Genomic DNA, 27845 nt, shown 5'->3' on the forward strand with positions numbered 1-27845 from the left:
TCCACATTTGAGTCCCATAGCTGGGCCAGTTGGTTTGGGCGTTCCTTCTTCAACAGTAGCTGAACTGCCTCGAGTACATGATAGGGAAAGAGGAAGGGGGGTGGTGGCAAGTCCTCTTGGGCCTCTCAAATCAGAGAAATATGGTTTTCTCTGACTCACACAGACAGGTTCCTGGGGCTATCTGGGGATGGAGCCTCCAGGCAGGCTGATTTGAACTGCTTCCAAACGGATATCATGCTTCAAAGAGTGGCCCCTGGGGGGCAGAAGCTGAACCTGAGCCCGGGAGGGGACAAGAGGGCTGGAATTCAGGCAGCCCTCCCCCCCCCCAGGCCCTGGAGGGTTTGTTTAACCCCTCAGGGGTGCTGTGTGCCTTCCTTGTCAAGGTGGTTTGTGGCTTAGTGAAGCGATATTTATAGAGTGCTCTGTGATTCTTGGGCGAACATTCGTTTTATAAATGAATGATCAAATTTATTAGCAATGAGTAACTAACCCGTCTACATTTATTTTGTTGATAATACAAATTTACAAGGTTTTAATTGCCAGTTTTAAAACCCCAAAAACCCATACATAAATACATGGGTAATAAAATATCTTCTCACTGTGCCCTTGACTTCTGTAGTTACATGAGGGCTTATGAGGAGGGTCTTGAAAGAGGTTTCACATGTAATCACAAAACTTGCCATAAAAGGATGAAGGGCCAGAAACAGTCTAATTTAAACCTGGTTGGTGGTAACTTCATGTGTTTTAACCAGAATTCTCCTACCTATAACTATTATTAATAAATTTCCTTGTAATGCTTATTAACATAAATAATGATCTCCCTTGATTTCTCTTGTTATCTCATGGAATGCCCCACAGTGTTGCAGCTTGGAGTTTGGTTCCCAGACAGCAGCATGGGTATCACCTGGTAGCTTCTTAGCAATACAGGATGTCAGGCCTCGTCCCAGACTTACTGAGTCTGAATCCGCATCATAACAAGATCTCCAGGTGATTTGTGTACACATCAAAATTTGCTATCTGCTGCATTGAAGTGGTTATATCCTCTCCCATTTCACAGTCAAGGACACTGAGTTTCAGAGAAGTCCAGCCCCACAGCCAAGCTGGATTTGAATCCAGTCTGTTGTAGTCTACTGAGCCGTCAGCCAGATGCTGCAGGTGCACAGTGTCCACACAAGAGTCCAGAAGCGTGGACTTGCAAGGACAGTGATGACAGTCCTGGGCCCCCAAGGTAGTGACTTCATTCGGCACTGGTCCATGGGTTGTATACTCAGCTGCTTGTACCTTCATCCTTTAGACCTGCTGTGGGAGAAGCTTGTGATGTCCAATCTCTGCACAGCGCACCTCAGGGAGACCGAGGGATATCTTAGAGTTGTGACCAAGGGTGGTCTCAGGTAACATTCTCCTTCAATGGCAGAAATGATGGTCGACTTGTTGCTTAAAAAAACAACAACAACAAAACAACCTATTTTAGAACAGTGATATGAATCCCAGAAAGTTAGACAATGTGTGGGGCCAAAGTGAAGTGGTAAATTGATCATATTCATTAATAGCAATTTAATAAATATTTATTGAGTGTTTACTGTGTGTCAGGCACTATCCTGAATGCTGAGAGTAAAGGAAAGGTACAAAGAGGAAGGAAGTTTAACAAGTAAGATGATTTGTACCTTCCCTGTATCTCTCCACCAGACCCAAAAGGAAGTCAGATCAGTTCTCTGCCTTAATATAGAGCTGATTAATGCAATTGTCAATTAGAGGGGAGTTCTTTCCCCTCACTATTTCCCTCTGTTATGAGCTCACTATTTCCCTCTGTTATGGTGGCCTTCACTTAATCTGCTCTCACTCTGAATGTATCTACTTAATCTAAGACAAGAGGTCTCCATTTATGAGACTGAGCATTTTTGATGTCAGCCGAGGTCATATTGTAAATATGAAGAGATACTAGAGTACATGGCCCATATTGGGCATCCCTCAAGGAACCCCCAGACTCACTTTGCTTACCTGTTAAGTGGGTAGGTAAATATCCCCTGTAGTGATGCAAAAAGATATGTGACTTGGGTGACCAGAAAATATGTGGATGCTTCAGGAAATAAACTGGCCTGCATATTCTCCAAGAACTGTAAGAACGTCTGCAAAGCTGCAGTTGCATTGCAGTAATGGAGAGGAGAGCAAACTGACCTGGTGTTGGAAAGGAAGGAAAGATCTAGATCATGAAGTTTACATGGTCCATCCATGAGCTATTGACAGCTGAGCCTCTGCATTCTGAACACTCTGGTAGAATGCTTTTAAAACAACCATCTCCTTCTGCACCTTATTGAAATCATTCAGGGTGCCTTCTGAGACTGGGGCCTTCTAAATTTATGACCTGTCATCTGAAACTTTCCCCTAAGGGCAAAGTTCCTCTGCAAGGAATGCCCTCATTGAGTGCCATTTTCAAAGAGTTGCATGGAGGCTGGGGGAGGAGAGACTCACTTTTCCAATGGAACCACAAACAATGGGACTTAAATGGGCCAAACCTCATCCAAAGCTCTGAAAACTACCCCTGGAGGCTCTCTGAGGAGTGGGGCAAACAGACAAAGACGCTTCACAATTGCTCTTTGTTTCTAATTTTATTAGAAATTATTTTAGGATTATTGAATGAATAGGCATTTAGGGATTTAATTTCATCTTTCTGGGTGTCCTCTTATTAGATTCCTGGAGCCTAAACCAAACCCAGGCCACCCAATAAACAAAATTTGGATGTCTGGGTCACTACCTGGCTCTGTCCTTCCACAGATTCAAAACATAATTATGGGGCAGCATTAGTTGAGGGATTTGAAAATGGGCAAAGTCCCAATGAGATCCCTGCCCTAAAGGTATCTTGGTTAAGGCAATTGATGACAAATATCAGGCTCAGATGGTCAGAATGGACCGTGTCCCATGGTTCAAACACGGAGATCTGGTCTACTCTTATGTTTGGGGTATTCCTTCTACGTGTACATAGATTTCGTGGAAAAGGTAGATACAAAAAAAGGTATATCTATGAATATGGTTTAGAATTTCTAACCCTACAGAGTGAAGGGATATTTGGGGTGTGTGTGTGTGTGTGTGTGTGTGTGTGTGTGTGTGTGTGTGTTTTCTGTAGTACTGACAAGGCAAACATTGTCCCCATTCTCAAAAGAACTTATACCACATTAGAGAAGTGGCATAACAACAAAAAGTAAAATAACAATGTGAAATATGGTAATTACTAGGAAATGACTACAGTACTGTTTTCATTGATGTTTCCTTTTTTACAAAAATTGCAACTTCTATGTGTGTAAAACATACATTAAGTCCAAGTCTTCAGAGAAAGAGTAGGGTTAGAGAGCAGAGCATCAGGTTGACAGAAAAGGTGGGGGTTGAGTGAGTAATCCAGGAAGACCTCTCTGAGGAGGTAGCAGTTTGGTTGTGATCTGGAGAATCAGTTCTTAGTCATGAAAGGCATGGGCAGCAGACTTACAAGGAGACAATAGAACATGTGTGAAGGCCTTCAGTGGAACCAAGATCCAAATATTTTCCAAGAACTGGAAGAATGTCCACGAAGCTGCAATTGCATTGCAGTAATGGAGAGGAGAGCAAACTGACCTGGTGTTGGAAAGGAAGGAAAGATATAGATCATGAAGTTCACATGGTCCACCCATGAGCTATTAACATGATCTGCCTTAAGTTTTTTTTTTTTAATTTTTTTTTAAATGTTTATTCATTTTTGAGAGACAGAGAGAGACAGAGTATGAGCGGGAAGGGGCAGAGAGAGAGGGAGACACAGAATCTGAAGCAGGCTCCAGGCTCTGAGCTGTCAGCACAGTGCCCGATGTGGGGCTCGAACTCGCAAACTGCGAGATCATGACCTGAGCTGAAGTCGGACGCTCAACCGACTGAGCCACCCAGGTGCCCCCAATCTGCCTTAAGTTTTAATAGCACCCTTCTTGTGGCTGTATGGGTAACAGAGCTTGGGGGTTGACATAGAAGCAAAGGAGCTTTAAAAGTTGTTCAAGTAGTTGAGACCAAAAATGGCCCTGGTCCATCATGATGGAGTTGAACCGAAGCAACTCAGAATTTGCATTGGGTATTAGAGTGCACAGGATTTGTTGATTCTACTGGATACTGGTAAATTTTCAAGGATGCTACCAGGTGTTTAGTTTGAGTTCTTGAGTGGATCAGTAGACCACAATTAACTAAGATTATGGGAAAACATGGTTTGGGGGAAAGGCAAAGTGCCAACAGAGGGCCCATTATCCTAGAGTCATGACTATGCAGGTTGCAGAAGAACCGCCCTGGTCAAGATGTTACTGTTGCTCTGTTTTGGTTCATCAGGAAAAAGCCATTCTGAGTGATTATTGATGTCTGTGGTGAGCACAGGTGGAGTATGGCCCAGTTGGATATTTGTCATCTCTACCTTATCAGATACAGGACACTGCCCTGTTTATAGGGCTTGGTCTGTTGACAAATCTGTGTTGAAGACCTTCTCTTGCCAGGCACTGTTCTAGATGTTGTCAGGACATATCAAATGACTAGGTAGCAAGAACCAATTACAACGATTTCCTTCAAGTTTTTTTTTCCTTCAAGGTTTAATGCAGGCACCATCGATGGAGCCAAAAAGCATTCTGTTTCTTTGAGAGTGGTTATGTGCACTATTCTTAGATGGTGTGCAGATGCCCGTGGCTGGGAAGACTCAGACTTCCTCTAGAGTCTGGAGTTTGATACACGTGGCAACTCCCAGTTAAATGGGGCAGACATGAAAATTTGCAACAATGGGATAAATACTCTCTCCACAAATCTTTTTCACCACTTTAATACTTGACTAAAAGTAGTCTTGATTTTTGCACTTGGAAGGTCTTAGCTGCGGACTACTAAGGGTAACACTCTTTTGATAGGAATAGGATCTCAATTCCAGAGCTCATTTCAAATATCATTGGGTCCAAGGCCAAGTGCCTTGTGTCATTGGCTGGTCAAACCATACTGAGAACGCCCATTACAAAAAGATCTTTATTGCATTTTATCTCTTTAAAACAGCAACCCTTTTTGGCAGCTGGAGCTGTGTTCTCTGGATGCAGTTAGTCCCTATAAAGGAGGCTCAGGTTTCTGACAGTCAATCAGGACACAGGTGGAGCCGGTCTGTCCTCCCCCCTCCCCCCTGCCCCCCCCCCCCCCAACAGCCTCCTGGCCTAGGCTAAATGGGGATTTAGTGGACCTCCTTGGGATTTGTCAGGAAAAAAAAATCACATTTCAAGTGGGAAGAAAGTCAATCCAGAATCCAGGAAGGGAGAGGCAGCTTATAATAATAGGCTCTTACCTCTGTACTGGGCTTTACATTTCACAAAATATATATACCTGATTCTATTTGGTTCCCTGTCCAAAATATCCTGCAAGTAATATATTAATTTTCTCATTTTACAGATTTGGAGGGCAAGGCTTACAAAAAGAAAGTGATTTGACCAAAGGTGTAGACCAACAAATGAGACTTCTATTCAGATTTGACTTCAAATCTGACCTTTCAGGGCAAACTTTATGGAAAGTAGAAGAGAACTAGAACTTATTGCATTTTACCTTGTGCCAAACACAGTGAGTACAGTGCTGGGGCAGAGAAAGTTAGTGTTTACAGCTGTATTTGTCTTAGCTGATACTACTCAAGGGGTGGTGTTTAAAACAAACAAATATAAACCAATGACACAAGAATTGAAATTGATACTGGAATTTACATGTGGCCTCTATCATATTTAGTGAAAATGTAGGAATGATTTAGAGCAAGGGTCAGCCCATGGGGGCAAATCTACCTGTTTTTGTAAATTACAGCTGGTGGAAACATAGCCTTGCCTATTCATTTGGGTGCATCTAAACCACCTTTGTACTGCCATGATGGTACTAACTAGCTGCAAAAGAAACCCTCACAGCCTCACATGTTTACTATGTAGCCTTTACAGAAAAAAAAAATTGCCGACCCCTGATTTAGAAGACTTTTTTCATCTTGACTTCTCATCATAAACTCATTCCTTTTTTTAATGTTTATTTATTTTTGAGAGAGAGAGCATGACAGAGAGAGGGACAGAGGATCTGAAGCAGCCTCCACACTGACAACAGAGAGCCCTGTGTGGGGCTCAAACTCACAAACCATGAGATCATGACTTGGTCTGAAATTGGACACTCAACCGACCCCCCCCCCCCAGGTGCCCTGATGTACTGATTCTTCAAGGCCTTTTCAAATAGGGATTGTAGTGAAGGGTAGATTACAAACTGGCTACAAATATAAATTTAGTACTTAAAGTCCTTGGATAAGATCTCTGGGATATCCTCTGAATGTGAGGTTAGAGGTGTCTGAAGCATGGCATAAATGTCTGAGTATAGTAAAAAGAGAGAGTTTATCCACATGGTATCTGTTAGTGTCACCTTCATGGATGGAACAATGGAGCAAAGGAGTTATAGACTGAATGTGTGTGTATCCCTCCTCAAATTCATATGGGGAAATCCTAATCCACAGCGATGGAGGTGGTACCTTTGGAAGGTGACTAGGTCAGAAGAACAGAGCTTCATGAAAGCGGTCAGTGTCCTTATAAAAGAGACTTCAGAGGGGTGCCTGAGTGGCTCAGTCAATTGAGTGTCAGACTTCAGCTCAGGTCACGATCCTGTGATTTGTGGGTTCGAGCCCCACGTTGGGCTCTGTGCTGACAGCTCAGAGCCTGGAGCCTGCTTCAGATTCTGTGTCTCTGTTTCTCTCTGCCCCTCCCCTGCGTGCTCTCTCTCTCTCTCTCTCTCTCTCAAAAATAAATATTAAAAAAAAAATTTTTAAAAAGAGATTCCAGAGAACTCTCTCATCTCTCTGCCATGTGAGGACATGGCAAGAAGACCACCCTTGATGAACCAGGAAGTGGGCTCTCATCAGACACCAAATCTGCCAGCATCTTGATCTTGGATTCCCAGCCTCCAGAATTACGAGAAATGTTCATTGTTTAAGCCACCCGGTCTATGGTATTTTGTTATGGTAGCCCAGACAGACTAAGACTGGAATGTATTATTCAGAGCTGGTTAAGTGTTTAGGAACAACCCTCATGCCTCGGTGTCCTACCTTCCTTTCTCATGTCACAGCCCAACATAAAGGGGGACCCAGGTGCTTCGTGTGTGGCTGTACCATCTTGCAGGGCCTCGGAGACCTCCACTCGATCCTTTGCATGTATCCAGCAGGAGAAAGGGGAGGAAACCTGAGCAACAGGGCAGGAAATTTTAGGGGCCGTTCCTAGAAGTAACACACATCCCTTCTGCTGACATTCCGTGGGGAATTAGCCACATGTCCTCACGTGAAATTGGTGAATGCAATTTAGAAGTATGCCAAAGATGAAGGGAACAGAGACACTGGCGAAGAACTAATCAGATTCTGCCTCAGTGATCTGTAGGAGTCAAGTTAAGTGTTTTTGGTTTACATGCCCCCTACATGCTAAGGAGTCTACTTCTTCCTTCTTTCCTCCTTCTCTTCCTCTTTCCCTCCTTCCCTCCCTTCCTTCCTCCCTCCCTCCCTCCCTCCCTCCCTCCCTCCCTCCCTTCCTTCCTCCCTTCTTTCCTTCCTCCCTCCCTCCCACCCACCCTCCTTCCCTTCCTTATTTGTTTATAGTCTTATATGTATAGTCTGGTCCTTGGTCATGAGGACCATGACCAAAAAAAAAAAAAAAAGTTAAGAACTAATCCCTGTCCTATGCTCTGTGTTCCTAAGTTTACCTAAATTGACGGAGGAAAAAATAGAAACAAATAAACGCAAGAATCCTACCCCTACTATAGCAACAGTGATGGAGAGCGGAGCTTGGACACCGGGCTTGAAGGCGGAATGGATTGAGAACATTTGGCTTATGCATGTGCGAGTTTAAAGTGGTATTTAATTAAAAAGTTGCAAGCTCATGAAACAAAGGGTTTTGTTTGGCTCTCCCTTATATAATCCCAGTTTCTAGGAAACAATAACTTGTGATTTATAGGTTCCCTTTTCACAAAAGTATGGAAGTTATATGTAGCTCATGTTTAAATGAGAAAAAAAAAAATTCCCTGATGGTAACTCATTATCTGTCTGGCTAGCAAAGGACAAAGGACAAATCCTGGAACATCTTTCTTTGCCATTTTATATTTATGACACATCCTGTTGGTAAAACATTATTCTCAAGGCAGGCTCTGGAGTTTATTATTTTTTGTCTTCTCATTTCATGACTGCATCATTTTTTAAAAATGCCAGGCCAGATGGAAGCTTGCTTCCTTTAGGATCAGGGGTGGAAGAGGGACAGTGTGAAACCATGGATAATGAAGCCTGCAGCATGCTACCCACTTTTAAGGGAAGATGGTCTTGTCTCTTTACAACTCATGGGCTTTGCGTGGCCTTATTGGCGTTTATTTTAAGGAATGTTCTAGTTGGGGGTACAGATTGGTGTAGAGGCACTTGGAGCTCCTCTGAGAGTCACTTCTTACCTCTTCATGGACATTGCACCATCTGAAGTTCTTTTTCGTGATGTTGGCCATTGTGTATTGTCTGTCCATCTCCTGCAATGAACCTCTGAAGTCTGTGGGTGGGGGTGGGGCAGGAGCCTTGTATGACTTATCCATTGCTATCTCCCTTGGTGCCTAAAACAGGGCTTGGCACATTGTGTGCGCTCTTTAATATTAGGGGTGAGGGAGACGGCACGGATGAGTGAGTGAGTGCATAGTGGTAGGGATGGATGACAGGCACTCTATCCCCCCCACACTGTTGTGTCTAGAGGAGATGAGAAATGCACCCCAAGACTTCATGCCTCTCCCGGCCTGAGAGCAGTCAGCTGCCATTGATCAGGGCCCATGGATTCGTCTTCATTAATCACTCTGGAAAATTCCCACCAGAATATTAGTGACAAAATTGTGTTCCATTGACTGAAACCCTAATGAGGGAAAGCATCAATAAATTCTTAATTTGTCCCTCAGGGAGAAAGTACAGTGATTGTCTGTTTAGAAGCCTTAGTTACTACAATTTAATCCTAGCCTGAAGACATTTGGTCGCTTTCTTGGAGTGTTGTGGAAGGGGAAATGTTTTCAGAACAATATTTGTTCTTCCAGATTTCACTAATGAGAATCCCTTCTGAATAGGAACCAAGTCAATAGGATGCCTGAGAAGGAACATTTCACTACCCTCCCAGCTGCCTCTATGGATATGAGTCCACCATGGTCCTGGGAAGGACTCAGGTGTGGAATGGAAATCTTTCCTTGTTCCCATGAATTGGTAGGGCTCTGCTTGTTCTCCCCACGGTCATTCCTAGAGGCAGCGAGATGCAGGTTACCCCTAGAACTGGAATCACAGGCTCAACACAAACCAGCTGTCAGACCTGGGGCAGGATCCTAACCTTTGCTGTCAGTTTTCTCATCTAGAAAATGAGGATACTGGGAGCATGAGTCTCCTACATCGCTGAGGGAATTAGATAAGACAGCGCCCTATGAAGTGTTTAGCATAACACGCAGCACCTACTAGAAGCTTTGCCTATGCTATTTGCTGTTGCCACGTTTATTATTATTCCGGCTCCATGAGGAATGCCAAGAAAGGCTGAACTTTTAATAGAATGTTATAGAAGAAGTTGAAGCATCACAGTAGGTTGAACTGGAGAAACGAGAGTATCTGTAAGTCGTAGAGTTTGTCTTTTTGATCTTCTGCCCTACTTTAGACAGGACTTCAGAAAAAACACGATTTTTTTTATTTTTTTTTCAACGTTTTTTATTTATTTTTGGGACAGAGAGAGACAGAGCATGAACGGGGGAGGGGCAGAGAGAGAGGGAGACACAGAATCGGAAACATTTAAAAAAAATTTTTTTTTCAACGTTTTTTATTTATTTTTGGGACAGAGTTTTTAAAAAATTTTTTTTCAACGTTTTTTATTTATTTTTGGGACAGAGAGAAAAAACACGATTTTAAGATTCTTCTTCCTGGCAAGTCTGAACACACATGGCCTATTACATCTATTACACCTAATGGCATCGCTGTAAATCCCAGCAATTAGAGTGTCATCATGGTCTAAGGAGGACAATGGATGTGCGGCATGGCAGGTCACGCCCCACATCCAGAGCACACAGCAGACATGACTAATTGATCAGGGCCCTCTTTCTGCCAAGCCTAGACTCACTCATGCATTCGAGCACATCACTCCAGAATCTCTCTGGTTAATTAGATAATGACACATATTTCCCTCCTAAATAAAGGAGGCCATACAAAGCACGGGTTCTGGTTCTGGTTGAACCACTAACCAGCTGTATGGCATTTAACTTTGTTTTTCTTCATTATAAAGCTTATGTTTTATTAAAGCTCAAATAAACATTTCGCCATCCTCTTCACGTGTACTTGGGGAGATTGACAGGAGAGAAAAGCCGAAGTTTAATGGCAACTTAACCCACATGGAAATGCCCTTTAAGCTCTGGAGAGAATTGGCTCAAAATCCCACCTCATGACTCGTGGTACATCTGTTCCCCTGAGCCCCCGGGGATGTTTGTGACCATGGGGCAGGGGGGCGGGGCTCTTGTTCTCTATCCACATTTGTCTCAAAACTGCTGCTTCTACTTAACATTGTCTCATGCACACCGTCCCCTGTGGAGTGTGCCGACCTGGCTGAGGGGCCTTTCTAGGCTTTTTTCTAGATTTACCCCTCCCCCCATAGCACCCACCCTCTAGCGGGGATTTGTGAATGTAGTAAGTTTGGGCAGCCCGAGGTGGGTTTGCGTATTGGCCATCCCGGTTCTACAGATCCATTTAACTACTTTACCGCTGAGGTATTTTTTCTTCCCCTCTCCTCCCCTTTTCCTTTTTATCCTTCTTTTTCTTTTTTAAAACTCACCACACTACCTCTCAGAGTTCTCTGACCCCTTCCCATATTCTCGGTGACTTATCTTCTCCCCACGTCTTTCTTGGGCACAACAGCTAAAGTCAGAATCTTTCCATTTGAAATTCAGCTCTACTACAGACCTCCCCTGTGTCTCCAGATCTTGCCTTATTGGTACCCTGTGGTAACTTGGTAGTGACAGCCCCTTCCCTCAGAAGAACTTTAAGAAGTCATTAAAGTTATGTCTACATGCATTGGTGTGTGCCTACATGTTGCCTCTTAACATTCTATCCATCCTCCCATTCCTCTTCATTAATAAGGGCCCTGATTTTTAGCTGGCTCATTACCATCTGCTTAAAAAAACAAAAAACAAAAAAACCCTGCTTCCTCTAGCTTACCTTGTAGCTTATAGGAGCCAAGTAACTAAACTGGGATTTAGAGAGAAGGTTTGTGTGGGATTAATGGGAGGTCTCCAAAAAAAGGGAGAGAAGGTCTCCTTCTATTCCTTCCTTTACTGTGCTCTCTGGAATGCTGACAAGATGGCTAGAACTCCAGCAGCCATCTTGTACCATGAAGAGAAGGGCCCATCTTAGGGATAATGACACGGTGTGTCTGATGACTTTGTCAAGCTGCCTAAATGCTCTAACTTCCAATTTCGTATCTGTTGAAAATAAAACTTCCACCTTGTTTAAGCTCCTTTTATTCAGGCTTTTACATCAACACACAATTCATTATTTTCAAAACTTGCATCCTCAGGCCTCTCTCACGTTTTACTCCAAAGTACCTATGAGATGCACTCTTCCCTCTATAGACACACACTCATTTTTATTTCTAAGCTTGAATGGGGGAAGCTGTATTCTAACACACAGATGGGTTGAATGGTAGAACAGAGATACTCTGAGGGACATAAGAATATGGGTGCTACTGACAGTCTTCTGCCCTGAGCTAAACCTCTGACCCAGGTCAAGAAGATTCAAATGGCTTCCGGAAGACAGTGGCAGGCAGGACATTCCAACGCTAATGTCAGCCTTATAAAGAAGACAAATGAATGTGGTACTGAGGAAGGCAACGAACCCCATTATTCCCACGATGGGCTCCTGGGGAAACCGCAGACAGTTTTGTGGTTCGGATGACAGACGTCACCCAAAAGTTGAGGAGTTCATATCCACTGAAGTGCACATTTAAGAATAATCAAAACATAAAACAGATGTCAATATCAAAATACTGAGTGTGTAGTCCCCAAATTAAAGTCAAACGTGAAAAATACGTTGAACTTAAAGCATGCATTCTTTTCTTTCTCAAATATTTCACTGCTTTTCCCAATGGGAAAGGGTTACAAAAATCTAAGAAATGACTGGTTTTGCAGTGGAGTTTTACCACTGCATGTACCTCCACCTGGAGCCACACAGGACTTTTAGCCGTTGGCTCCTTCACCTCACCGGGAGAAACGTGGGTTATTTAAGGCCTCCTAAGAGCTGTAGTCAGTTGATTTTTTCATTCATCTGTGGATGAGGGAGACTCAGAAGACTTCTGGATTTGCTAAATCCAGACACAAGATTTTGTGTGAGAGTCGTATGTTCCTATGGGTGGTCATATTATTCTCATTTTAAATTTGGTAAACAGTGATCATATATTGATCGTAATGGGAAATACTGCGGTCTCAATGAATGCAAATTCTACCCTTATTTTCCAGCACTGCTTAAACACCCAAGTCCACCATGCTCTCAACCACGAGTGATTTCCACACCTCTCAGAAAACAAATCATCCTCCTGATTAAAATAACCAGATATGTGCATTTTGAAACTATCAATGCAGAGAAATGAAGAAGAAAGTAGGAAATTACCCCAAATCCTACCAAATACAGATAACTACTGTTCATAGAGGGTGAACATTTTCCTCAGACATGTGCTACAGGCCAGTGCTGGCTTATGCTTTTATTCCAGTGTCGATGAGGGCAGGAACTTTCTCTGTCTTGTTTACTGGTGCTCCCTACCATGCCTGGCGGGATATCTGGCACAGAGCAGGTATTCAAAGTACTTATTTTTGAATTTGTAATTTCACATTTACATGCTGCTGCTTCTTTTTTTTTAATTCTTTTTTTTTTTGCCTCACATGTTGTAGATATCTTTCCAAGTCAAGAAATGCAAATCTACAACATAATTTTTTAAAGGCACATGTTTTATCGGATATTAAATATTAAGTTTTGCTCTTCGTGCCCCACGTGGGCATGTGTGTGTCTGGCTATCTTCTTAAAACATATTCCTGTGAGTAAAGGTATTTAGTCAAAGGTTACACACATTCAAAAGTCTGGCACATATTACCAAACCATCCTCCAGATGACGTGCATGGATTTTCACCCTCACCAAGTTAAGAAATGGTCTCATTGTCCCCCATCCTCCCCTAAACTGGATAGTGACATGTCTTTGCCTAGCTCATGGCTAAAAACGTTATATCAATGTTAGTTTGATTTGTATTCATGTGATAATTTGTAAGCGCGAACGTCTTTTCATGTTCTCATTGCTTCTTGGTAGTTTAAATTTGTTATTTCTTTTCTCTCTCATTCCTGGTTTGAGTATTGAGCGGCCTGTCCCTCTTTTGATCATTGATTAGACTATGCGCTGGTTTATCTGTTTTCCTGGGCTTTCAAAGGATCACTTCTTGCATTTTCTACTATACCAATCCTATTTTATCTTTATGGATCCCTCCCTGTGCTTCCTTAGTTATTTTTGTAGTGTGTTATATATATTTTTTTCTTTTTTCTTTTTTTTTTTTTAATTTTTTTTTTGAACGTTTTTTATTTATTTTTGGGACAGAGAGAAACAGAGCATGAACGGGGGAGGGGCAGAGAGAGAGGGAGACACAGCATCGGAAACAGGCTCCAGGCTCCGAGCCATCAGCCCAGAGCCTGACGCGGGGCTCGAACTCACGGACCGCGAGATCGTGACCTGGCTGAATTCGGACGCTTAACCGACTGCGCCACCCAGGCGCCCCTATATTTTTTTATTTTTTAATGTTTATTTATTTTTGAGACAGAGACAGAGTGTGAGTGGGGAAGGGGCAGAGAGAGAAGGGACACAGAATATGAAGCAGCTCCAGGCTCTGAGCTGTCAGCACAGAGCCCGGTGTGGGGCTTGAACCCACAGACTGAGAGATCATGACCTGAGCCGAAGTCAGACACTCAACCGACTGAGCCACCCAGACGCCCCCCAGTGTGTTCTACTTTTGAGGAAATGCTCATCTTGCTGTTTCTACAGTTTTGTTCTAATAACGACTGTGTGTGAGGAAGGACCTTTACCTTACTCGTTTTTGCTATTTCCCTCAGAATTTGGGGTGAAATGTTCTCATTTTGTTTTCCATATGTTTTGCATTTGTGGTTTTGATGTTCTCTTTAACGTTAGAGATGTTGTAGAGATTTTTTTTTAATTTTATTTTTTTTGTTGTTGGACAGGGAGTTTGTTGTTAGCAGTTTTTGTTCTTTCATGTATTTTGTATTTTGTTACATGTGATTAAAGAGTGCAGCCTGTACTATTTTTTACTTTCTGGAATTTTTAAAAAAGTAATTTGGAACATTTTTATACATGCTGCCTGAGTTTACTAATATGTATTCTTGGGTGTAGGACAGAAAGTGGATATTTATCTAAATGATTACACTATTTAAATCCACTCCTGCCTCTTTTTTTTTTTTTAATGTCTTATTTATTCTGAGAGAGAGAGAGAGAGAGCAGAAGAGGGACAGAGAGAGGGACACACACAGAATCCGAAGTAGGCTCCAGGCTCTGAGCTGTCAGCACAGAGCCCGACGTGGAGCTTGAATTTACGAACTGTGAGAACATGACTTGAGCCAAAGTTGGACACTTTATCGACTGAGCCACTCAGGTGCCCCTCCACTTCTGCCTCTTAATTTCATTTCTACTTGACCCCACCAGAGGGGGACTAGAGAGGTGTATGAAGTCATCTTTCCTCTTATTTTCTTGGAGTTTCTCCTTGTATTTCTAGCAATTCTTACTGTGTGTATTTTGATGCATCGGTGGTGATGTATCTGTTGGCTTCTATAATTTGACGGATGGTCTGTCTCTTCATGACCTCTCTGAATTGAGAAGAATATGCACTGGCTGATTTTCTTATACATCCTTGAGTACAAATGAGGAAACTGAGGACCAGAAAGTTCAAGTAAGTGGTAGGAGTGCAGGGTTGCCCAGCAAACGTATGGACAAGCCAGGTGTTTCCGCCTCAAAGCCCACACAGCCTTAACCTACTGCTATCATGCTTTCCTGGTATCTAATTCTCTGAGACACCTACCTGGTCTCTTTTCATTTCTTGAGTGACTTGCCTATTCTGCATAGATGCTTGTACAATTCTCTTGATCATTTAAGTACAGTAATTTTACTGAACTTTTTTTCTCAACATTGTTTGATATATATCAGTTTTTCCTAAGATCTGTCAGCCATCTCTGTACATACACAGGTCTTCCTCACATGAATATTTGTTTTATTCTAATAAAAACCATCACCTATTATTCATTTTTTGGATGGAAAGTATATAATATATTAAATTATTATAATATGTATTTAATGTGCAGAATATATATGTGTATGTGTATTGCCTTTCCCTGTATAGCTACCATTCTTCCTTTTTAACATCTTTTTAAAAATCTGGCTATTAACATTTCCAGTCTTTTTATTTTTCAGTATATTTATTTATTTTGAGAGAGGGAGAGAATCCTAGCAGGCTCGGCAGCTGTCAGCAGAGAGCCGGACTCGGGGCTGGATCCCATGAACTGTGAGATCATGACCTGGGCCAAAATCAAGAGTCAAAACACTTAACCGGCCGAGCCACCCAGGATCCCCTTCCTTCTAACATTTCATTATTTGCTACATTTCATGTGTTTTCCAAGCCCGTTTCCTGCAGCAGTGATTGTGCTCCTTGCTTTGCATGTGGTTTTATGTCCTATAAAAGCATTACTTTTCCCTTATTTCTTTCCTAAATTTTGCTAAACCCTTATTCATCATATCATTGCATTTTCTTACCACATTTCGGCCATTTATTTCACCCACGTGCTTTAAAAATTATTTGAGAATTCAGAACAATTGTCTTTTTTTTTTTTTTTCAGTTGAAATTCTTCTAAAACAAAACCCTTTTCTCTCCCTCTTTCCCCTGTCTGCCTGCCCTCTCTCACTCTTCACGCTGCAGCCCTTTCCTGTAGGGTACTGGGGGTGGGATGCAGCATTTTCTTGTAGGGAACATGCCAGTGTTTCTTTCTTTTTTTTCTTTCATTCTTTTCCTTTTATTCTTGTCCCCCATTCATTAAAAAAAATTTTTTTTAATGTTTATTTATTTTTCAGAGAGAGAGAGACAGAGACAGAGTGTGAGCAGGGGAGGGGCAGAGAGAGAGGGAGACAGAATCCGAAGCAGGCTCCAGGCTCTGAACTGTCAACACAGAGCCTGATGCAAGGCTTGAACTCATGAACTGTGAGATCATGACCTCAGCCAAAGTCAAACACTTAACCGACCGAGCCACCCAGGTGCCCCTTCCCCATTCAGTTTTTAAAAGTGGGTCGCACCTCTTGTACCACGTGCGATTTGAGTTGGATGTTGTTATTCCTTCAATTTCTCAAGCAAGGCAGCCACTGCAGTTGGTAACTTCGCCTCGGTTTGATTAACCTCCCATTTTGTTCAAATGCCTGCACCAGAAACCACCTCGCTTCTTGATTGGTTTCCATCCCAAGGACTGGGTATCATTCAGATTTCAGTTTTTCCCATCTGTGGTGTGAGCAGGCTCCTGTATGGAGTCAGAGTTTCAGAGAAACCCTGCAGCTAGCCAGCATCTGATTTGGTGTGGTTACAAGCATTTTCCTCCTTTTAATAGGACTCTTTTGCTGCCAGGCATTGGTTAAAACACTTGCTGTTGCAACATTGTTACTTACTTGGCTTCTGCCGTGCCAGGCTAGAGAGACATTTACTGAGTTTACCTACTCCTCCAACTCCGCCCCTGTGACCTCAGCATATTGTTTATGGGCTGAAGAAAGGTGACCCTAGAGGGCACATTGAGGAGTTTACTCTCACCGGGTCTTCCACTGTCCCTAGTACCAAGCCTACTCTGAGACATTGGTGGATATTTTCTGAGATTCCTTGGCTTGTTTTCAACCAAATCTGTTCATTCCTTCCAGAAGGAAACAGTGTGATTTCCAGAATCTTCTTTGCATGTGGTGCCAATAGTTTCATACCTAAGTGATATTTCTGGATATTTAAACTGTCACATTGGGACCATTTCTACTATTAGTGTCGATAATAATGTCTTTGTTACAATTTATTTCTTTTGATTAATCTTTGTTCCACTTGGAAAGTGAAGTTGCATCATTTCTAGGCTTCCTGTACCTTTGCACCCACGTTTTCCAGAATTTTCCTCCCCTCCTGTGTAACGTTGAACTACTTCAGGTTTTCAGCATGTTTGTTTTTATCTGCCTTGTATTTTAATCACGTGTGTATTTGGTGTTGCTCAAACTGTCGATGGTTAAGGACAAGTTGTTTCTTAGCTATAAAACACTGAGGACCCTTACCTTTATAAAATACAGTAAGTATTGCATTTGTAGAAATGAATGAAGAATAAGACATAAAATGAAAACTTGAATTTTTGCTATTATTCAACAACTATCACATTATTTGCTATACAACTTTCTTTTTTTCAAGTTTATTGTTTTTGAGAGAGAGAGGAAGAGAGAGAGGGAGAGAGCATGAGCAGGGGAGAGGCAGAGACAAAGGGAGAGAGAGAATCCCAAACAGGGTCCACACTATCAACACAGAGCCCAATGTGGGGCTTGATCCTGTGAACTGTGAGATCATGACCTGAGCTGAAATCAAGAGTCAGACACCCAACAAACTGAGCCACCCAGGCACCCTTGGGCACAACTTTCTAAATGCTTCCTCTCATTTTTTCTTTCTTATTCATCATGGAGGGTCACAAACAACCCATAGGCCAAGCACAGTCCATGGAGCCCCACTCTGAGTAGCGTCACTGCAAGCTGTTCAAGAGCAGGGTCAAGGTGTTGTTAATCCGTGTGTCCTCCTTAGTGCCCACTGAGCTCTATGCCCCTAAAATAGCTTCTACTGAAAAAAACTGTTGACTGTGTAAGTAAGACAATAATACAAGTAGCAAGTGCCTCTTGAGGTCAAAACTCTTAAGTTCATTCATGACCCGCCCAACTTCCTTTTGCATTGGAAAGATGCAGGTGCTATTGCTTGGATTTATGGCCGAGGCCCAGAGAAGAATGGGTCTACACACAGGAGGCCCTTTTATCCATGCTGTTTTATTTGACCCACGGCGTTTTCCCTCATATGCTGTTTCATATCTCTGCAGGGAGTACAGAGCATGGTGTGAAAGACGAGGCAGGATATTAACCGGACCAGGGCCTGGGCCAGGTGTGAGCATTCTGTCTTCTGTCCATCACTTTATTTATCATCCTTCTCTTGAGGACTTTGTGAGGAGCCTCTGATTCCCAGTCACACAAACAGACTCTGTGCTTGAAGAGCGTGTTGTGATGAAACACTTATCGGGAGTATTACCGTCCCTGAACTAAGAAATAATGATCAAGCCGATGTGTTCTGGGGTATTTCTCCCCAGGGCACTGGTTTACTAACTTGGGGAGAGGGCTGAAAAACTAGCCCCAGTCAGGGTAGCAGCTGAGCCACAAGTCAAACATCCTGGGTGGGGAAATCACAATGAATGCCATAAACAGGAGCGTCAGTCAGAGCCCAGCTCTGGTACCAAATGCCCGACGGGTCAGCAAGGGCCTGTCCTTGACTGATGGGGAAGAAAAACGGAGAGAGAGGTCTTGATAAGGTAAGGCAGCATGTGTAAAGACCACAGCAGGCTTACATTTAAGGAGCTGGGGCGATTCAGAGGAGAGAGGACTTTCAGGGGCGAAGGGCCACTTCCCAGAGTCTTGACCTACACTGTCAGCCTCAGCTGTAGGTGTGCACTCTAAGTATTTTGTCTGCGGTCCTCTCTTGACTAGTTAGAGCCCTCCTTTGTCATGCCAGGTGGCAGTCTCGTTTCGCATGTATTTTTCTCATATTTCTCATGATTACATTTATGGTTTCCTCATCTGTGAGGTTGCTAAGTTTTGGTCAGAGTTGTTGCTACTGTATGTGTAATGCATGGAAGAGTGTCTGGCAGAGAGTAGGCATTCAATCAACAGTTCGCCCTTGCTCCAGATTTCTGGACCGCACTATCTGGAGAAAGGCTGTCCATTGTGATCACTGCAGGACTTCATGTTGAGTTCCTATTAACATAGAGATGAGAAGGTACAGCCCCAAAAGGGCAGAGGGGTGATTGAGCCTATGGATAGTAAGTGACCAAATTATCCAGAATCAGTACAGAAGAGCTGATTTGTTGGTAATTTCAAAGCATTGTTATGGTTTTCTTTCCTTTGAGACAGGAAAGGGACTTTATTTCTTAAGAAGCTTCATATGAATCTTTCCAAAACTCTATAACCTGACATACGGTTTGATAAAAATCTGTTGGTTTAATGAGTGACCCTGAAGAAGCCATTCTCATGTCAACATTTCCTCCAGGGAGATATTGGGTCTGTTGCATTCAGTGAGTTTGGCTAGTTTAGAATGATTTGGTGAACTGGCACGAGGCTTAGGGAGAAATGCAACCAACTTGGAGTCTTGAAAAAACAGCCAGATGGGGGTATCATCAGGGTTGCTCGGGCTGTATTTTGAGGGAGCTTTCAACACTAGGTTTCATTTTGTAGCTGGACATGAGAGTTACCACTGTCTAGACTAGTGGTTTTCAACTGAGGACACTTTTTGCGCCCCAGGGAACATTTAGTGCCGTCTGGAGACATCCTTGGGTGTCACCACTGGGAGGAGGAGGGTGATGCTACTGGCATCTAGTGGGTAAAAGCTGGGGATGCTGCCAAACATCCTACAATGCACGAGACGCCCCCGTGACAGAGCTCCATCAGGTAGCTTAAGAAAACCTACTCTGCACAGATTTACAATATAAAAGGCAACTCTAGGGACGTTATTCCTAAAGGCTTTTCTCTGAAAGAGAACTTGACAGTTATCAGCTCAAAGACCCTTTGTACTCAATTCCAGCCTTTAGTGACTGCTGGATCTTTGAACTACGTCTCTGTATCTGTGCTATCTGACTTGCAGGCCCTGATCATAAGCTCCCTCTCCACGTACAAAGCAGGTGTAGGCCAAGTTCTTTAAGTCCCCTGCCCTAAGGCTACTAACTGTTTAGCTGTTGCCAAGCCTTGCTGGCAAGCCTAGGTCTTTACAACACAAAGCACTTGAGATTGGTGCAATCAGGAGGGGGCCATAATCTGATTGGTCGCTACCGGGGGTGGGGGTGGGGTGGGGGGGTGGATGTAAGGCAGACAGTGTGGGAGGGCTCCAGGTTCAAGGTGTAAGGAGCCTGGTGGCTTCACCAGCTGACAGTGCTCAGCTACTCTCCTCACCCTCTTTGCTGCCTTTTGACATGCTCTTACCACCCAGGGATTCTGTCACACTAGCTCCAGGCTACTGAGGCTTTGCTCTTGCCAACTTGCAGAGAGTTCTTGGCCTAGCAGACCAGTTGGATGAGGGCCCCTGGAGCTAGAAGGTGACTTTCATAAGGGGGCTTAGTGCTCTCCACCACCGCCTCTGGGATGTGTGCTTTAATTCTGCTCTGACTAAACCACTTCACATATGGCTAACAAAAGAAGGCTTTTGTTAACATTCACTTGTGGCCACTCTGAGCAATGACAGAGATGTCACCAAGACTTTTTTTCAACAGGATGGCTTGTGTGTTAGCTGCCTACAACTTGGAGGATGCGAGGTCGTCCCCAGGATGTGTCGACTCTTTTGTTTACACCCTGGATCTGTGAGAGGTGCAGAACCTTCTAGCAGTCCAGTTCGGCAAACACTAATGGGGCTTCTGCCACGTGGCCAGCATTCACAGATCCAGGCCAGGGCAGAGGAAAGCATGGCCAAATGCAGAACGCACAGGAGGGGAGCTCAGCTCAGCGTGGGGCAGCAAGGAAGGGGTGGAAAAGAGTTCCTGGCAAAGGATCTGAGTGGGAGGCTCAAGGGATGAGAGCAGGGAAGACTCCCCTGGTCATGAAGCGCAGAAACCATTCAGATGAGGAGGCATTTTGCCATTGACGGTAAAGAGTGAACACCCCCATTTGCTCTGTTCTTCCTTTTAGCTTCTTGCATGCTTGTCCTTCCTTCCCTCCCTCCCTCTCTTTTGCTTCACCTTCTCTCTGCTTTCCTTTGGCTACCACTTCTTGGAATTACAAGATGCCTGCCCCAGCCAAGCCCCATGCCTCCTCTTTCCCAATCCTCAGTAAAGCAAGCACTGTGGACTTAAATTGTCGAGCTTACAGCACCCACAAACTATCAAACTCAATGCAGTGAAGTAACTATAAACGAAACAGGACAGCTACTCCATTCGGGACTTTACAATCAAGTAGTGGAGAAATACACATACGTTACAATTATTACCAACATTATAGCACAAGATACCTATTGTGGACCAGGCCCAGAGGAGACATTTTATGGCCATTATTTGAAATTGTGACACCACTCTTTAAGACGGGCCTGTTTTTATTTTAACAATGAGTTATTGAGGCTGAGACATTAGGGGTAGGAAAGAACTTGTGAGACACTAGCCCGCAACAATCTGGAATACAATATTTGGTAATAGAAATCTTTTTTTAAGATAAAAATTTAATATATATTTTCTGAAGCTTTGAGGGCTACTGTCATAAGGCAAAAGAAAATTTTGGTAATAGTTTGATAAAAATTTTGATAGGATATAATTACAAGCCCATAAATCACATATTTTGCATGTAAACATTTGGTATATCTCACCGATCTCATTGCTTAAAAAACTATATTGTAGTTCGTGAGGGAAAAGAGACAAGAGATAAGGAAGAGTCATAAAGTTAAAGATCCAAAGATTGCAGGAGTTGTGGCAGATGGATGAATTTCTTCCTGTGGAATTTTCCAATATAACCATTGGGTCCCATAGGCAGTGTTTGCCCTTGAAATTGGACTTGGAGGAGGTGGAAACATCTTGTATAGTGTCTATCGGCTGTTCCTATTGTTATGAATTACCCCATTTATTAATTATTATTAACTGTGATTTGGTGAATGTTACATAACTTTCTGAACCTTGTCCCCTTATTTAAAAGAAATATAGTTTAAAATAATGACAACCTTTTTTTAATTTTGAGAGAGGAGTGAGAGAGAGAGTGTGTGAGCTGGGGAGAGGGACAAAGGGAGAGAGAGAGAATCTCAAGCAGGCTCCACACTCAGCATGGAGCCCAATGTGGGGCTCAATCCCAGGATCCTGGGATCATGACCTGAGCTGAAATCAAAGTCAGACGCTCAACCGACTGAACCACCCAATGATGACCTTTTGATTCGTTGTAAAGATTTGCTGTAAATAGACATACAAATGCTTAGCACAGTGCCTGCCATGGAGTAAGTTCTCAAAAAGTATAGGTATTATTACTGAAGTTTGCCTATTTATGGCTTGCCCAAGCCAAGAGAATCCATGCAGTGGATGCTTTTTTTTTTTTTTTTCCAGGAAGGTAAAAGTCATAAAATTCCAAGTTACACTTAAGTATGGATTTGAGACCCCAGTCGTTAATATTGATGTCTTGATGTCTACATCCCTCCTTCTTACACTTGCCCTTCATGACCCTCCCACTCCCATAGCTTTTCTGTGTTTTCTGAATGTTAGGTTATGAAAGCATTTTGTTGCTGTTGTTTTTTTTTTGGTGATATGGAATCCCCCCTTTTTTTTCCAAATAAAGTTGCAAGCAGGGGGCTCATGTATAAAATAGACTAACGCAGATCTGCTGTCTTTGAAATGGGGTGAGTGTCTGCTGCTGTTTCCTCCTCATTTTGATATATTTCTTTCTCCGTTCTGGGAAACCTGGAGGTGTTTCCAAAGGAAACTTAGGATTTCACTGAGTGTACCTTAAGAACCACTCATCCAGTAGAAACTATGCATGCTTTGAAAAGATCATCTTGATCTGAAGTGCTAATATTAATAAAGTGAAATCTTTGACATAGGACAAAAAGAACCACTCAGCTCTATGAATGAGATACTAGTATTAGTTCTGAGATTCCCTGTAGAAATAGTCCTGGCTTAGCTGGGAGTCGGGGAAGGGAGGGAGAAAGGATGGATTTCCCTATGGTCCTCCCGCTCCCCATACACCATGCATGAGATAAATTTCCCTGGCCAGTATCTGGCTGTTTAGGACTCCAAACATCTATGTGGAACCGGAGCATGTAATTGAGTCACCACATATCTCCAAATATTTTGATATTTTGGTAATTTGCCATCTCCCCAATTGTCTAGCCATCCAACCCGCCTTTCCAACTACACAGCACAGTTTCCATCACCATGCCCTTGTGCTGAAGGTTTCCTCCTCCTGGAATAATACCCATCCTTCCATTTCGGGCTCTCTGACTCACCCCTCCTCCAATGCCTTCTCCATGAGCTCCTCCCCAATTTCTGGGGCCAGATTTTGTGTCTTTTGTGTGTTTGTTCATTTCTGCCTCCCCCACATTCTTCTATCTCCCTCACATTCCTATCTTGCCTGGGGCAGTGTCTTGCACAGAACACACAGGGAAATGCTCACTGAATTAAACTGAGTAAATGCTATGTTGATCAAATCTTGGGTCAGCCGCCTGCGTTTTTCATCTGGCATTGCTTAATTAGCTTTTTCTACAAAGTCAAACCAGGGAAGGACCATTCCCAAAGAAAAGCCAAAGCTTTTCTTTCCTAATTCTTCCCTTTGGGTGTCCAGTGGAGACTGGGCAAGATATAATCATCCAGTTTCCTTCTTCAACAGCCCAGTTTGATTCAGCTTGATCCTAAACTTCAGCTAGAGGCTGTAAAACTCCTTTTTGAGTGAGACCATTTGAATCTTGGTTCTCAGTGATTATAATGAACTATTGACCATCTGTTTGTTCCTAAAAAGTTAAGCTAGCTAGTTTGGGTGATCTTATCTATTCACGATATGGCAGATCTTAAGCCTGGTATTTCCTGTGCAAATGCTTTATTTTGGATATTTCAGCACCTCTTGCCTGCGTGATTGCAGAACTGAGGGAGAACTGTTGTTTCAATCAAGGACAATGCTCAACAAAACTATTTCAGTGGGATAAATTATATATACAAACAATTTGTTGAGACATATATTGCATACAATGCTGAGTATTAAGACAAATGGAAAAATAAATACCATATTCTAATGAGGGAGACAGAACCCCTGTCCTCAAGTAGCTAATCAAATACAAGGCAAGAAATGCTGGCACGCGATTAACTAGAAACATCCCTTTGTTGTTTATATGCAGTTTTGTGTTAGGAATTTATGGCATCTTACAAAAAAAAAAACATACGATGCTGGGGGGGGAGGGGGGAACATGAATAAGACAAAAACATGAATAAGAAAGATCAGGGAAATAGAAAACAAAGTCAACTAGAGCCCAAATCGAGGCCTGTTCATGAAATATACCCCCTGGAAACTACAGGAAAGCAAGGCCATCTCTGTGGCCCACCGAAGGTATACCCAGTGAGTGGCATCTAGTAGACAGACAAGTAAACACGAGATGTGAAAGGCACATTTTCCACAACAAAACCACATTTGGAGAATCCAAAATTTAAGGCCACCTTCTCTAGACCAGACTTTACCCAAAAATTGGAAGCTGAAGACCCTGCTGCCATATCTTTCCACCTGGGGTGATTGTGTTTTGTTTGAAGAAAGGAGATGGGGAATATGTATTACAGTCTTATTGTACTACTCTAGTGGCTATGAACTTTCTAAAACATTTCTCTTGAATTACATCGTTGTTACATTTTATTTTGGAAGATAGGGCTTTTCCCCCCTTGTTTATAATTTTCATATTTCCAACCGAAGGCACATAGCAGGAAACAGATATTGTATGTCTTTGTAAGTTTCTTTGTTTCTTGAGCATAGAGTACAATACCTTGGGTGTAGTGGGCCCTTAATGACATTTGAAATTTTTATTTTATTGGACGTCAACAAGTGCTAATTCAGTTTGAGATAGGACTCTACTGTACAAACACAGATGATTTGTGACAAAGTTTCATTTACATATTAATAGCAGTGGAGTTTAGAAAGCCAGAGTGGTGGGTGCCTGAATGGCTCAATTGATTAAGCATCCGACTTCGGCTCAGGTCATGATCTCGTGGTCCGTGAGTTTGAGCCCCACGTCGGGCTCTGTACTGACAACTCAGCCTGGAGCCTATTTCGGATTCTGTGTCTCCCTCTCTTTCTGCCCTTCCCCCACTCACGCTCTGTCTTTCTCTCTCAAATATTAAAAAACACTTAAAAATTAAAAAAAAAAAGAAGAAAGAAAGCCAAGGTGTATGTCACTTGTGTCACTGTGCATGTGTGTCTGCCTTACCATTCCGTCAACCAAAGTTCATTCTTCAGCAACACGATTCAGACTTTTGTGATACCAAATTTGGAGTAGGAATAGAGGAAATTAAGACATGAGCATCAGGAGGAAAGAGGGTCTGATGTAAAAGGCAAGGACTAAGGGCTCTGGGACATTGGATGCAGCTTTTGATGGAGAATATTGATGGAAAGAAAGAAACTTTCAAGTATCCATGGGGCAAAAATGAACAGAAGAAATAGGATGATTTTTAAAGAAATATCATGAATGATAAATTATGTCTTTAAAAAATGTTCTTTAAGAGAGACAAGTCAAATTAGATATACATTTTAAACATTGTCATTAATTTTGGCTCCTGTAGCATGTTTATTTGAACATGCTAGACTAGGATTTGAATCAGACTAGGATTGCATCTCATGTGGGAACCAGCTAAGTTACAAAAAAGTGATATATTTTTACTTCAATACAGGTACTCTTGGTTATATCAGTCATAATGAAAGAATTAGGAAATCATGTGGCCAGGAAGGAGTGGAACAGAGCAAAACTCTTTATGCACTACCCCAGTTTCTTTGAAAGACTAACTTGAAAGCCTAAAAGTAGTAAATTTCATTAGTCAGTTAATTCAAAGAGCAATGAGAGAGTATTTTCATCTAGTAAATGAGCAAATGTTTTGAGAAGTATCCGTATGTATGAAACAAATTCTGTTATGAGTTTTTAATCCCCAAACTCCAAACATTAAAAACCCATACATAACTGGTGAGATTATAAATTGAACCAGGGGCACCTGGGTGGCTCAGTTGGTTGAGCGCCCAGCTCTTGATTTTGGCTCAGGTCATGATCCTACGTTATGGGATAGAACCCTGCATTGGCCTCCAGGCTGAGTATGGAGCCTGCTTGGGATTCTTTGTCTCTCCCTCTGCTCCTCGCCCCTGCTTGCATTTTTTCTCTCTCCCTCTCTCTCTAAATTAAAAAAAAAAAAGTGTGCTGTTTAATTTCAGCAAATTTGTGAGTTTTCCAGTTTTTCTGTTACTGATTTCTAACTTCTCCCTCTGCCCCTCTCCCTGATCACATGTGTGCTCTCTATCTCTCTCAAATAATAAATAAATAAAATCAGAGCTTCTGGAAAATAATATGGCAATGTATATCAAGAGCTTTAAAAGTATTTGTACCTTTTGGCGGAATAATTATTCTAAAGCAGTAATAAAAAATGGAGTCAGAATATGGAATATTATATACTCATTAACATAGATTTTAATGAATATGTGAAGAAAGTAAATATCCATATATATAAAATGACTTCACTTTAAAAACTTGCATACTAATACACCCACATGACAAAAGGCTATGAGTAAATGCTCCAAATACCAGATTTTGGGATTATGGGTGAGTGGTTCTTTTGTTGTGGTTTTCCTGTTTCTTTTTTTTTTTTTCTTTTAAAAATAAAATCTATATGGATGGGTATGGCTTTAATAATGTGACAAAAATAGACATTTTGGGAAAAAACTAGTTCATCACCTAGGCCAATCTCATTCATTTTGCCTAACAAAGGATTCTGTTAAAATTTCAACCAAAAAAAAAAGTTAACATGCAGACCTATCAAATAGATTTGTCACTGTCTCTTCAAAGAAGGAAATTCTGTTTCAAATTCATCCTTAGCCCAAAGCAGCTAATTTGATTTTATCAGTCATCAGCAAAGCCCTTACAGTAAATAATTTATGCATTTTTGTAGCTCCATCCCTACAGGGCAAGGTTCAGAATTTAATGGAAACCATCACACCGTTAGATTGCTACAGCTCATCTAAGAGCCTGAAGCCTGAAGTATTGAGCGGTCACCTAGAGCATGTTCATTTGATCTGACAGCATTAGAGAGGAATGCAGGAGCGGAAACAAGGCAGGGGAATCCCACTGTGCACACGTCTGCCCTGGGACAGAAGAGTTGGAGAAGAGATGCACGGATGCCAGTGGCAAAAGCAGGTGGAAAGATGATTCTCCAGCAGATGCCCGTGGATGGGACATTTTCATAAAACGCTGAGTAATTGTCAGCCCCAAAGTACCTCTCCTGCAAGACCTGCCCAGCTCAGCCCCCTTCTCCTGGGCATCTGCTGTCGCAACGACCCCTCCTATATCTGTTTCTCATTAACAGTCCCTCATCTCTGGCCTATCTAAAATCATGCCTGAGGGGTCCTGGGGTGGCTCAGTCGGTTGAGCGTCTGACTTAGGCTCAGGTCATGATCTCGCGGTTTGTGACTTCGGGCCCCACGTCGGGCTCTGTGCTGACAGCTCGGAGCCTGCAGCCTGCTTCGAATTCTGTGTCTCCCTCTCTCTCTCTGCCCCTCCTTGCTCATACTCTGCCTCTCTCTCAAAAATAAATAAATGTTAAAAAAATTTTAAATCATACCTGTGCTTGTCTTCTGTGGCTTTTCACTTCGCTTTCTTTCTGTTGCTTGGCGTGAGAACTGAATTTAATTTGTTCATCGTTAAAGGCCTTTTCATCACTAGATTTCTTGGGAAGTTCTGACACTTGTTTATTCCCCTGACAAATCAGTTTTGAGGATGAATCGGATGTGGCTTGTCAGACGCTTTGAAAACAAATCTGGCAG

The 27845-nt window shown here is 42.5% G+C and overlaps 1 long non-coding RNA gene across 1 annotated transcript; it reads right to left on the reverse strand.

Annotated features, from left to right (window-relative positions):
* Positions 1-442: 442 nt before the first annotated feature.
* Positions 443-27845, reverse strand: LOC121016832 (uncharacterized). The gene is made up of 3 exons (XR_005784482.1): positions 27644-27845; positions 7079-7211; positions 443-1434 (listed from the first exon to the last, which is right to left on the reverse strand). It is a non-coding gene; the product is annotated as an uncharacterized LOC121016832 (long non-coding RNA).

This window comes from Herpailurus yagouaroundi, unplaced genomic scaffold, assembly GCF_014898765.1.
Source record: "Herpailurus yagouaroundi ecotype Mexico unplaced genomic scaffold, PumYag 213, whole genome shotgun sequence".
Taxonomy (NCBI): domain Eukaryota; kingdom Metazoa; phylum Chordata; class Mammalia; order Carnivora; family Felidae; genus Herpailurus; species Herpailurus yagouaroundi.